Source organism: Pipra filicauda, unplaced genomic scaffold (genome assembly GCF_003945595.2).
Source record: "Pipra filicauda isolate LSUMZ 115617 unplaced genomic scaffold, ASM394559v2 scaffold88_size2543281_pilon, whole genome shotgun sequence".
NCBI classification, from domain to species: domain Eukaryota; kingdom Metazoa; phylum Chordata; class Aves; order Passeriformes; family Pipridae; genus Pipra; species Pipra filicauda.
Genome location: NW_024105075.1, coordinates 461,723 through 474,489, shown reverse-complemented (window position 1 = coordinate 474,489; position 12,767 = coordinate 461,723).

The following is a 12,767-nucleotide window of genomic DNA, read 5'->3' as shown; positions in this document are numbered from 1 at the left end:
AAGATAGAGAACAGCTTTTTAATGAAGGCCTTCTGGCACGAGAAGTACAAAAATTGCGCACGCCCCCATGTCCAGGAGTTCCACAATTTATGGTCTAATCCGAAAACTACACACCCCCAGATCTGCCCCTCTGGCACACCTCCCTGGAAATTGAGTCAGAGGTCCCAAGACCCCTTTCTTCCTCACCTTCCTTTTCTTCACAGCAGATACTGTCTTTGGAGCTTCTCCAAGGTTCCTTTCGGGCTTGAAGGTTGCTTTGACTATGAGAGTATCTTGTTGTTCAGGCCTGGGGTGCAAATGTTCTTAAACAGAACGTGTTTATTACAGTCCTACCTTGAAAGGAGCCTAAACAATCTAAAGAATTTAGAAAATTCAATATGAAATGTGGGAATAGGGTTTAGTAAATATTAACTACTATTTCAAAGTGTGACAGACTATACAGCTACATTAAAATCTACAAAAATCTAAAAATCCTAAAAATTCAAAGGTATCACTAGCTACTATGGAGAAAATTTACTCCATCCCAGCCAGAACCAGTACATTTGCTAAAGTACAGGACCAGCTCAGAACAGGGGTAATATGATAGATTTAGTTTTAAATCTTGTCTACAGAGAGAAATGAGATCTGACATCTCCAGAGCAGCATCTTTGGATGTGTAAGGACTGAATGTACTGAAAGAATAGGCAGGTGGTATGCAGGAATAATGAAGACCTCTGTTAGTTAATCACTTGAAGATCTCTTGCACTGAATGGCAGCCACTCAAATGTGCCCTATTTATTCTTGACAGCTGTCAGCATTTGCAAAGTCACAGAAAATGCTAAAGTCATAGAAAAGGTAATGAAGGCACAAAGACCTAATATGATTTCCTTTGAGGTTGCTTATGAAGCCAGCACCGTCCCATTTGATAGAGAGCAGCAGATGTTTACTGTATCTTCTTGGTACACACAGATGTGGCTTTGCTTACTAAGTACACTTAAAATCTAGAAGGGCCTAGCACCCTCCTCAGGGATTTATTACGAAATATTTGCAGGTTCTTCTTTGCTAATTTGTAGACATATATTTAAAATGTATAGGAACATAGTTTAATAATATGGATAAAAAGAACATAATTATGGCAATTACTTAACTCTGAATTCAAGTAAAGCCTTAGCAAATATCTTTATTTGACTAACAGAAAAGTTGCTCTTTTCTACCTACTGGAAGGTCTCAATCCATTCTCCAATAACTGTAACTCAGTCACTGTCACTAAAAGACGACAGATAACCTGTCTCCCAGTAAAAATATGACACTGGCTAACAGTGTAAAGGCCCATAGTGCTAAAATTTAATTATTTTACTTAATATATGACAAGGTATCACAACCTGCAGTGCTCAGCACAGAAGCATCCGCTATGGTTTCAACTTGGTTTGAGTTCTGTCACATTTCAGGAGTTCCCCACTCTGCTGTGCCACTAATGAACTCTGTCCTGACCCTGGGGTCCCTCAGCTGTCCTCAGGGGGATGCCTATGCTAAGACCTGGGGCTGCCCAAGGGTGTCCTGATCCCAGGCTGGGGTGGTGAGACAGGTCCTACCTGCGAGGTCCTGACCTGCTGCCCCCGGGAACCTCAGAGACCCCAGGGAGCACCCAGCCCCCATGGTGCTCTGGCAATTGCTGCATATTGACTATGAAATTTTATTGTACTATTTGGTTTTATAAACAATAAAAAATAATTACAGATGGCAAAATAAAGGAGGTAGGAGTGTCTTCCAATGCATTATCCTGACCTTATTTATGTGTGTGTGAATTCTTGCTGAATTTCCTGAATGACAGTGATTAAAAAAAAAAACAATTTGCAGCAGTTCTTGGTTACTCGTGCCAATTATCCTGTTTCTAGAAAATCTGTTATAATAACAAAAGGATGCATAAAGGCAATCTGGATTTATTCTTTCAAAATGCACAGAATTGAAGAAATCTACAGAAGCAATGATTGCCTGAGGATGCTCAGGCTTGCCCTCAGCTCCAGCAGTGCTGATGTGGCTGGTTCTAAGAGAGTCTGGGGAGCCGAGGCTTTGCTTCTCCTCTCCTTGTCCCAGGGCCAGCCCAGGGATATCCTAACCACCCTACCAGTAAATAAAATGTTATGCTGTCTTGGAAATCAAATGGGAAACAAACCATCTTTATGCCACTGCATAAACCACCAACACTGTGTGTAGAAAGGCGTGGAAGCAGGCGAGAAGATGGATTGGAAGAATGGACTAGCTCACATGAAGTTTTGACTGAGAAAAAATCTGTAACATTTCTACAACAAAGAATGTTTTGTTTTGTTTTGCTTTGTTAATGTTTCTCATAACACAGATCATATGATACAAAGGACAATAAAATGATCAGACAGTGGGTCATCCCAAGCAACATATGAGGATATTTTGAACACCTAAAGTGCAAATGAATTCAAAAGGGAATTTGACGAATTCATAAGAAACAGGCCCAGGACAGCTGAAAAACATGGCAGCTCAGATGCAACCTCCGGCAAAGGAAGACCCTGTGTGGTGCATTGCCAGCAGCTGGAAGGGACCAGCATAGGAAGGATCCTACCCTGATCCTTACACTGTTCCTGTCAGTGCTGGGAACATGTAAATGTAATAGGTGTTGTTTATAGGCTGCAGTGATCCAAACACTAAATAACAATTCCACACAAATAACAAGTCCCACTTATTATTAAAAATCGCTGTGAGAATGTGAACTGCATCCTTCTTCTGTTCGAGCTCTGGAGGGAAACTTTCTTGCAGAACCTGCTGCATGAAGTTCCACGTAAAGGCAAGCGCTGTGACAGCCAGGTGACAGCTGTAAGCAAAGCCTCTGAAATCCATCACCCTCGGGAGTAATGCTGGAGGTTTTCAGACCCTCCTCTGTGACACATGTTTCCTTCACCACCAAAGAAATCTTTCACTTCCTTTTGTGTGTGAATTTTCATAGAAATTGTAAGTTGTTTCTTAGACAGATGGAGTGCTTGAGTCAGTCCTTCTTTCAATTTCTTTAACAGCAAAATAGGATTTGTTGGGTTTTCAAGGAAGAGGGGGAAATAATTTTGATATTTCCTCCATGAGGTCTTCTGTATTGGTGATAAAAAGGATCGGAATTACACAATAAAAGACCTGCAAAACTGCCTGTTCTAAGCCAATGAGTGCATTTCTGGCTCTAAGTGTAAGGACAGTTGTTTAGAATTTTCTTATTGCATTACAGAAGTCTGTGTAATACCATATAGAAATGCAGTTTATAAATAAACACATTTGGGCGAGTGTCTTTACTGCTCATCTATCCAGGGTATATGGACTAGTGTGATGATAAACTCAGTACATGCACATTCAGGATCTCTGGTTAGGCTAAATGTTTGCCTGAATCAGCATAGCATGCTTTAATAATGTAATTCAATTTTTCCTCATTTTTAATGTTATTTCAGTCCGTTAACATAATTTGGTGAGCTATTATAGTTGTTACAGCTGCTAGTTTTGCCCCTAATACTGATTTCACTTATGACCTCAGTCAGAACTAGATTTAAAGTTTGAGATGATGTAAGTGAATAAGGATTATTAGATTTATTCATATGGCAATTTAAATAAGAAACTGCCTGGCTTAGAATAAATGGTAAATGAAAAATGCATGTGATTTATAGACCTGTCCACTTTAGAGATTTATATGCAGAGTAGGATGATTAAGTAAGAGACAGACCTGATTACATGAAATATGTAATTTCTGTAATGCAATATTGAAAGCAAGCTGCTAAACAGCAGCAGCATAACAATGATTGCCCAAACAGCTTTTATTACAATATTACTGTACAGCTGGTATGCAGGCATGTAAACACAAGCAGCAGGCTTACCACCATTTCTTTTCCTTGACAATCGGTAGATGTTGTTATGTTCCAATAAAAAGCATCTTCCTCTCTCAGAGACTGCAGTACCATCTCCTTGAAGCAGGCTATGGGACTGGAGTTGCCTTTAGGCTTTGTCCATCCCTCACATCTGAGAGCACCATTTTCCTGTGTGTCTCCTACAATGTTCCTATTGTCTTTCCTACAAATGTGTGTTCAGGCACTCCCAAGGCTGCATGCCAGGATTACTGCCTCACATTAAACTCTCCTGTCTCAGAAATAGGTAGAGATTTCTGAGACATGGAAGAAGCAATCATATCTGTCCCTCAGGACTTGAGAAGATCCAGATGCATCATCACAGAAACAACAGGATGAGAAAAAATCCTTTCACTTTTTTTCTACACACCAGAAAGAAAAACCTCTTCCTTTGCTCTCCATCAAGCTGGAAAAGCAAAAATTAAATGTATTTCCTTTCATGGGTTTTAAGGCTGAAAGAATCTGTTGTAATTATTATTTTCTACCTCTGTATAATACAAACAGTGGACCTCCATTCAGCAATTCTAGATATCTTCTCTTTAGTTGAGAACTCAGTGAAGCCCTAAAACTAACCATTAATACAGTAAAAGGCCTTCATGAATAACACCAGTGAATGGTGTTTTAACACCCCTCGGGTCAGAGCATTGCTACAACCTGCTGTGTCTCTTAAAGCACTATCTGAGCATGTAAGAATAAGACAGCAGTACTACCTGTGGTTATTGTGGCATTTTTGTGCATATGTATATTATCTCCATGTGGAAGTTTGAAGACCACATGGGAAACATACATACATTGTGTATAGGGATACTAGGCTATGCCATTCTACATAAATTAATACACTTTTTATGAGAAAGTTTAATAAGTATGTTCCAAGCCAGGGGGTCTTCCATAACATAATTTGCAGAGAGCGAATTGACCCAGAAAATTTTAATCTAAATCCCAATCTGATTTGTATAAAGTAATTTAATTTCCTCCCTGGTAGTTGTATGGATTTTATCAATTATACCAATTAAATTGTCAAGCAGATTTATTGACCAGTCATCTACAAGACACTTTCTTTGACTTACTATTCTGGTACCATCAACTGGTCATGAATGTCTAGCCTTAGTTTTTTGGTGTCATTATGTGCAGCTGAATACTGGAAAGAGAAAGTTCTAATAAATGAGTGTTGTGGACTGAATATTGAAATGAGGATCGAAAGCTCTTTGTTTTGAATTGCAGACACAAAATTATAGGTAATGGCAGATGCAACCCATTTAGATGCTCAGCCATCCTATGTGGAAACCACACATTTGATTTCTGACCTAAGAGTTGCACCTCAATTGGAGATCTCCATGCTGATAGCTGTTATCTAAATGTAATAATTCTTGCCAAAATGCACATCCAGTAAATTTCAAATATGAAAACTGAGGCATAAAATTAAAGGTTGGTTTTGAACTTGACAACCCATGTTTTTCAGTACTTCGTATTTTGTCTACTGCCTAAGTTCTAGACGAGTGGCAAATCTTCCTGAAATAACCTTGTTATCCATCTTGAAAAAATTTATTATTAAAATAAATTTTAATTTGCCAGAATCAGACATCTTGCTTCCACTGAGTGAGTCACAGCACAACTTCTCATTTCTTTGTAACCTTGTCCTAATTTTTTTCTGCAAGTTTACCAAATGAGAATACTGCTGGTAAAAGAGTCAAGAAGTTACAGATCTTTGTAGTCAAGGCAAAACCAGACTTATGTAGTTGACAATCAAGGACATTGCTGTGGAGCATATTCAAAAGTAGCAAATTCTAAAGAAAAAAGCAAATGCAAGTAATGAACTTGCCACACACTAGAGTGCTTTGGTTCCCATTTGGTTACTAGACAAGGCTGCATGGCACACAGGTTCCCTTTCCATTAGGAGTTCAGAGAATATGCACCATAGCCAGTAGCGTGTTTGGTCTCCTGGAATATTCTTCTAGAACCAGGGGGGGTTTAAAAATACTAAACACCCAGCATGAGTAAGAGAGGGCAGAGTTGTCTACCATCAGTAAAACCACGTCCTGTGGTGTTGGTTGCAGGGAATCACAAATCTGGTAGTTGTATTATCTCCTATTACAACTAAACCTAAGATTTTGCTTTTCACTGTTGGCATAGGAAGCCTGAATTTTGGTTCATGTCACTGTAATGTTTGAACTCTAGTCTTAAAATATTTTGAGAAGTTTGTAAAAAGCAATAAGTGGCGTGAGATGGTAAACAGAGCTGATAAGTGAAAGACAAAGAATTCTTGGAAAGAAAATAATTTGTTGAAGTACTGAAAAGATGCTTGGACTATTCCAGAAATACTTAGCTATGTGCATAATGTCAGTATTTTTGGAAAGTATGGCTGTGAATGTATGCTTTAGCCAACAGCTCTGTATCACTCTAGTGGATGATGTCATTATGAATATAAAAAATAAATAGCAGCTAGCTATGTCAGTGCCAAATACAGCCTAAATACTCCTCCTTAGCTACTGGATGCCTCAGGACTGTTCCTCTGTCACCCCCTTTCCCATTTCAGATCCACGATTCCTCCTTTTTCTCTTTGAAATCCCCAACATTTCTTGACAGCACTCAAAGTCGGGTTGGATGGGGCTCTGATCAACCTGGTCTAGTGGAAGGTGTCCCTGCCCATGGCAGGAGGGTTGGAACCAGATGGTCTTTAAAGTCCCTTCCGACCCAAATCAGTCCGTGACTCTATGATTCTTTATGTACATTTGAAAAATAAAGAATAAGGGAGGGAAAGGTTAACACACAAGCAAACGGTGTGGGAGAATTTTCTTCTTTCAACAGGTAGATGGTTGCTGACTGTTGTGAAAACAGTTTGCTAGAGGCTGGGACATCAAATACAGCTCTAGCTATTGAAGGCAATAGCCCAGATGTTGGGCTACATTAAATCCATGTTAAGTAGGCCAGGAAATAGGAGAACTGAACTCCTTCTCAGAGAGCAGTCTACGTGTGGCTGGATCCAATCTTAGCCCCAGACTTTGTCAGCATTTCATGTCTAAAGGATTATACAGGTGTAATTGAACCTTTATGCAGCTTTGTCTCACAGCATTACAGATGACAAACAAAATATATTTCTATAGATAAAACAAACTAATTATTTAAATTAATTACAATAAGGGTAATGACTAGGGAAAAAAAGACCTTAATCAGAATTATTTACTACTCAATATAGATAGCTATAACTGCTAGTATAGTGCACTTTTTCAAGCAATATTGAAGCAATTATATTAAAGCTATCAAAGGCAATTATTAAGTAGAGATGGATGTTACACACTCATACCAATGACCATGGGCAAATCTCTTTCATTCAGCCTTGAGGAGTAACTCTGATGGGCATCCTCACTCCAGGGAAGGATCTTCACACGCCTTATGCTAGAAGCCCTCACCATGGAACAGTAGGACTTGCCTTTTATAGTATAAAGTGTTTGACTGTCAGTTATATACATTTGTAGATTATGTGTTATCAGGCTTACTCAGCAAAATACACTTTGTTGCTGAAAAAGATGCTATGAGCTCTTTGGTTGCTTCTGTCTGACAATTCTGACTCTTACTTCCATATCAGGGCCTGCACATCCTTCCTGATTCCCGTCTCAGTCAGGAAGCACCCGACTTGCATGTCCTCATGGTGGGTCTGACAGTTTAGTCAAGTTGGTCTCAGCACCTTTCAATGCTAAAAACAGCAGACCCTCCTTGCTCAATCTTATCAGGGACCAGCAGATTCTCCTTGCTCAATCCATCACTGATAAGTTGTAAATAAGACAGAGTTTGAGCTGCTGTATCCCAGCTTAGGTAGAGCATCCTGCTACAGAATCATGGGGAATATTATTTTTTAGCTATGGCAATTGCATAGTTTGGGTTTGATTTCTGATCTTCATTGCTTAACCTAGCTGTAATTACCCAGGACTGTGATTTAAGGAGACAGTATCTCATTCTTTATTATTATTTTAAATAATTTTTTAAAAAGTTTTATTTAAAATGTAGCCAAGAGCGTACTGGTATCATCTGAATGACTCAAGGAACAGGTATAGCAGAGAAGAAAGACCCATTATTAAATTAACTAATTTATCAGGCAGGTCAGCATCTGACACTGTGGGAGGAGGAAAGCAAGGTCAGGAGCAAGGTTCTTGTAAGACCCTACTCCAGAAAAAGACGGATGGATCTCATTCAGTCCCCAACAAAGTGATGTGAGGGATATGACTTGGCAGCAATTCACATCTCCTGCTCTGCCAGCTCCTTTTGACCACAAATATTGGTGATGCTGCCTTGTGAGCTGTGCAGCCAGCAGCACCTCAGTGGGTTATCCAGCAGGTGTCTGTGCTCACTGCATCAACCCACAGATCCACAGGGGACGGTTTCTTTTTTCACTGCCTTCTGTGAAGATCTATGCCATTCAGACATTTAAAAACATTCCCTACAGAGTGCCCAAAAAAAAAGCTCTGGATTCAAAATGGTGTCAAGTTTTCACTAACACAAAGTCTTTAAAGAAGGCAAAGGATTTTTAGGGTTTTTGAGAAAGTGGTGATTCTAATTTAATTATGGGATTCCAAGTCCTGTAAAGGTTAGGAATAAATGTTACGAATAACCTTTATTCTATTGGTCTTGTGCATCCAATACACACCAAGACAGAAGAGAGTGGTTCAGCCGACATACCATTTGCACATAAATGCAGGTAGTAGCCTCTGTCACTAGCAGAATTTGTGTTCTTTGTGGACTCTTCAAATATTACTGTTATTGCTATTGTTATCCCTGTTGGTATTTTAGCAACAGCAACCATACTAAGGGATTTAAAATAAATATGAGATGCAGGATCCCAGAAGATAAAAGGAACTTCAGTTTTCATTTAGGCATGCATAGCTGGTGCCTTTCAACATGCTTATCACTTGGAGGAATTGGTGCTGAAGATGTTTTGCAGAAGATTTTCAATCTGGTAAAGGTTAATTGTTTTGTGTAAGTGATCCCAACTGTAAAGGATGTCATGGGTTTGACCTGCTGAAGACTTCAGCTAAAGAAAAACTCCCATGTTCCAGTTGAAATCTCTAAGTTAAACTCCTAAAATTGCTAAGTCGTTTAAGACTGAGGTAAATTGCAGAGCTACTTCTCTGAACTCTTTATGTTCCAGCAAATCCACAAGTCAAAACGTGTTCAGCATTTAGCCATGAACTCCATTGCTGTCTGGATACTAGCTTTCTAAATGCTGTGACTGCAAAATAGAATGCAATCTCCCCTTTCACCTTGCAGTATCTTGCCTTTCTATCCCAAGTTACCACAGTCTCAGTGACAAATTGTTCCTGGCATACAACTGTTTCAATAAGGAAAAAGAAACCATATATAAACACATCTCAAAAGCACCAAGTGGTCTGTCTCTACTGTTCTCCTGTGCTTTGCTAGTTAGTGGCTTAAAGTAGCATAGTGCTTCAGGCTATCAGGAGTATCAAGGCATTGACTGCCTCCATAAAGACAGGACTTCTCATCATTCCACACCTGTGGAATCCTTGAATTCCACAGGTGCCACTACTATGGAAGTGACAGCTTTAACTGAAAAAGAAATGGAAATGTAGTTCTTTCAAATGACAAGTGATAACCAAGTGTAACAAGTGATGACTTTTATCCTCTTCCCAAACATAGCCAAGACATTCCTGCCACATATATCAAATTATTATATTTTCTGCATTTCACCTTATTTTGTTCTGGTTGAGATTATTTAAGGGATTTCCTCCTTGTATTTTTTTTTCGTCCATCTTCTCTTCCTTAGCTTTCAGCTAGTGTCCCTACTGGGGTTTTTTGTTTTTGTCTTTTGGGTTTCACTGTCTGGTTCTTTTGTGTGTGTGGAAGACCAATCACTTCTGATTTATCACCCTCTCCAAGAAGAAGCCAAGTGTTCCAGGTCACAGCTGTTATTTCCACAGTCCTGCACTCCAAGTGTGTCTCTGTACATGTGTTCTGTCTTCTCCTGTGGCACATGCCTTTGTGACTGTGTTGGTAGGAGGAATTCCTGCTGAGCTGCAGCCTCATCTGGTCCCCAACTACTGTCTGAAGAAGGAATTTAAGGCATTAAGGTGCAGATTCCCAAAAACCCCTTAGGTGCCTAACACCCAACTATACAGGGCTGCCACCAACTGTCCTTGTACTGACATTAATTGATATAACAAAAATATGTCATAGAAGAACAAAGGATTTCCTGAGCTAAGGCTACCAGCCCAGGACAAATGGCCTCCCTCATGGAGGATGGAGAGGGAGCTGGGTCATATCCAGGCAAACCTTAAAAAACATGATGCTGGACTTTGGAGGTCTGCTATGTTTTGAACTGTATGTAAAGAAGGAAAAATGATACCTCCCCAGTTTTAAAAGGAATTGACATTTATTTTATATTCACCAGATGGTAGAGAGAAATACACTAAGTAGGTGGATGATATGAGTCAAAAGAGAAAACTAGGGTCCCTCACTTTTCTACGGGAGACTGCTGTGCATAGGCAGAGTGCCAGCAATTGGGGGGCAGTTTGGGTAAGGTTTTGGAAAAGGAGAGTTGGCAGCTAAAGTAGTCAGGATGAATCTAGAGGAGAGGTTGTAAAAAGAAAGTGAGTTGCAGCTTCATGTCACCTCTTGTCACATACTTAACTAGTTAAATCTGTGAATAAGTGTCTCAATGTCCAGGGGACAAGGCTTTTTACTTTTTACTCTTTCAATACCTAGAACATAAGATCTCTCTGTGTTGAGACATAATTGGCTTCCTACCCTTGAGTATAGGTAGGTAGGTAGGTAGGTAGGTAGGTAGGTAGGTAGATAGATAGATGATAGATAGATAGATAGATAGATAGATAGATAGATAGATAGATAGATTAGATGATAGATAGATAGATAGATAGATTAGATAGATAGATTAGATAGATTAGATAGATAGATAGATGGATGGATGGATGGATGGATGGATGATAGGTCTAGATCTGTATCTGTATCTGTTTATATCACTTGCAAGGGGGTATAACGAGAGACAAGGCATGAAGGCATGCATGCATTACAGTCCTCCTGTGTAGGAGGACTTCGTGAGCCACTCTCTCATGATCTGTGTCCAGCTCCAAAAGCCATGGCTTCAACAGTGCTAATGCAGCTATTTCAGAGCCCTTCCAAAGGATTTGTAGGAAGAGCTTGATAAAATACGTGATCCATCCTGGTATTTATACAGTGATTTCACTGTCATGGTATCTCTGTATCTGTCATAAAGGAGAGCTGTTTTGAGTGTGTTAATGTGATAAAAGTGTGACATATAGAAAAGTGAGTCCAACATATGTGCTCAGCTTGTGCCATTTGATTCAGAACACGCTAGATCTGGCCACTGCAGATTCATTCTCTTTTTCTCCTTTCTGCCCATGCAAACACCTGTAATGAATTAATTTTTTTTTAAAAGCAGAGAGCAAAAATCTGACCAAAATTAATTTTTTGTTGTTGTTTTGTTATATTTTACAGCTACAACTATTAGGTCTAATAACTGAAGCCACTTATGCATGGAAAGATTTGCAAGAGAGTGGCTAAATCCAGTACAAGTGGTAGAATCTCCTATGACACATGAAGTATGAAAGTAAAATTAGAACAGAGGCATTAACATTAGCAAAGTAATAAAAATGTTGCTACATTGTCACAGTCAGGGTCATAAACTAATGCCACTGTGAGAAATCAGTCAGATAATAAAGTAGGAAAATGATTACAGTTTAAAACCAGGCAGAAAATTCTTGACATTTGTATGTTTGTGACTGACAGTACCTGCCTGCTCTGAATAAGAGTCCGAACTTCATACTTATCAGCTGCTGAGAGGATTTCTGCTCCATCGCTTGACCTCCACTGTAAATGCTCTGGTGATAAAGAGCCTGTCCTCCCTTTTCAACACTGGCATGAAGCACAAAAGCGTGCTGGGGAGCAATGCATCCGTCTAACACAGCAGAATCAATACCAACAGTCGAGTAACACACTTACCAAAGCTGATGTTAATGCTTCTCTGAGAGAAGATTATTTGAATAGCTTACCTTGATTAAAAGTATGTTTCACAAGAAGTGGGTTTATAAATTGAAATAAGCAGAAATAATGCATGGAGTGTGACATGCAAGAAACTTTGCTCATGTGTTATTAAAAAAAAAATTGTTATTATAATTTAGCAGTTATTTACTAGATTCACTGAATGTAAGACTGAGTATTCAATATTACTGAGAGCTTTCTCTGAAATAAATGACTATAGATGCACTTAGGAGCTGTAAACAGCTGGGATGTAATCTAAGCTCACCTGTAGCTCCATACACAGACACATATGCACTCTTTGTTCTCTAGGAATTCAGATAAGAAGTCTTATAAAAACTTGGTGGCACTTATCCGGGCTCTGTGCCCAGCTTTCCTGTATGTAGAGACAAGTGTAAGGGACCACATGCCAGAGGGATTGACTCTGCGATTTGAGTAAGTCAGGAGAAACTCTGAGAAGTTACTACATTGCAAACAAAGGTAAAAAAGGAAAAGGCAGCTTTCATTTTTACATGCCCTGGTAGCCAGGAGGGCCAACCATGTCCTGGGGGGCATCAGGCAAAACATCTCCAGCCGGTCAAGGGAGGGGATTGTCCCACTCTGCTCTGCACTGGTGTGGCCTCACCTTGAACATCATGTGCAGTTTTGGGTGCCACAATATAAGAAAGATATTTGGCTACTATAGAGTGTCCAAAAGAGAGCAATGAAGATAGTGAAGGGCCTAGGGCAGAAGCTGTATGAGGAGCAGCTGAGGGCACTTGGTCTGTTCAGCCTGGAGAAGAGGAGACTGAAGGGAGACCTCATTGCAGTTACAACTTCCTCATGAGGGGAAGAGGAGGGGCAGGCACTGATCTCTTCTCT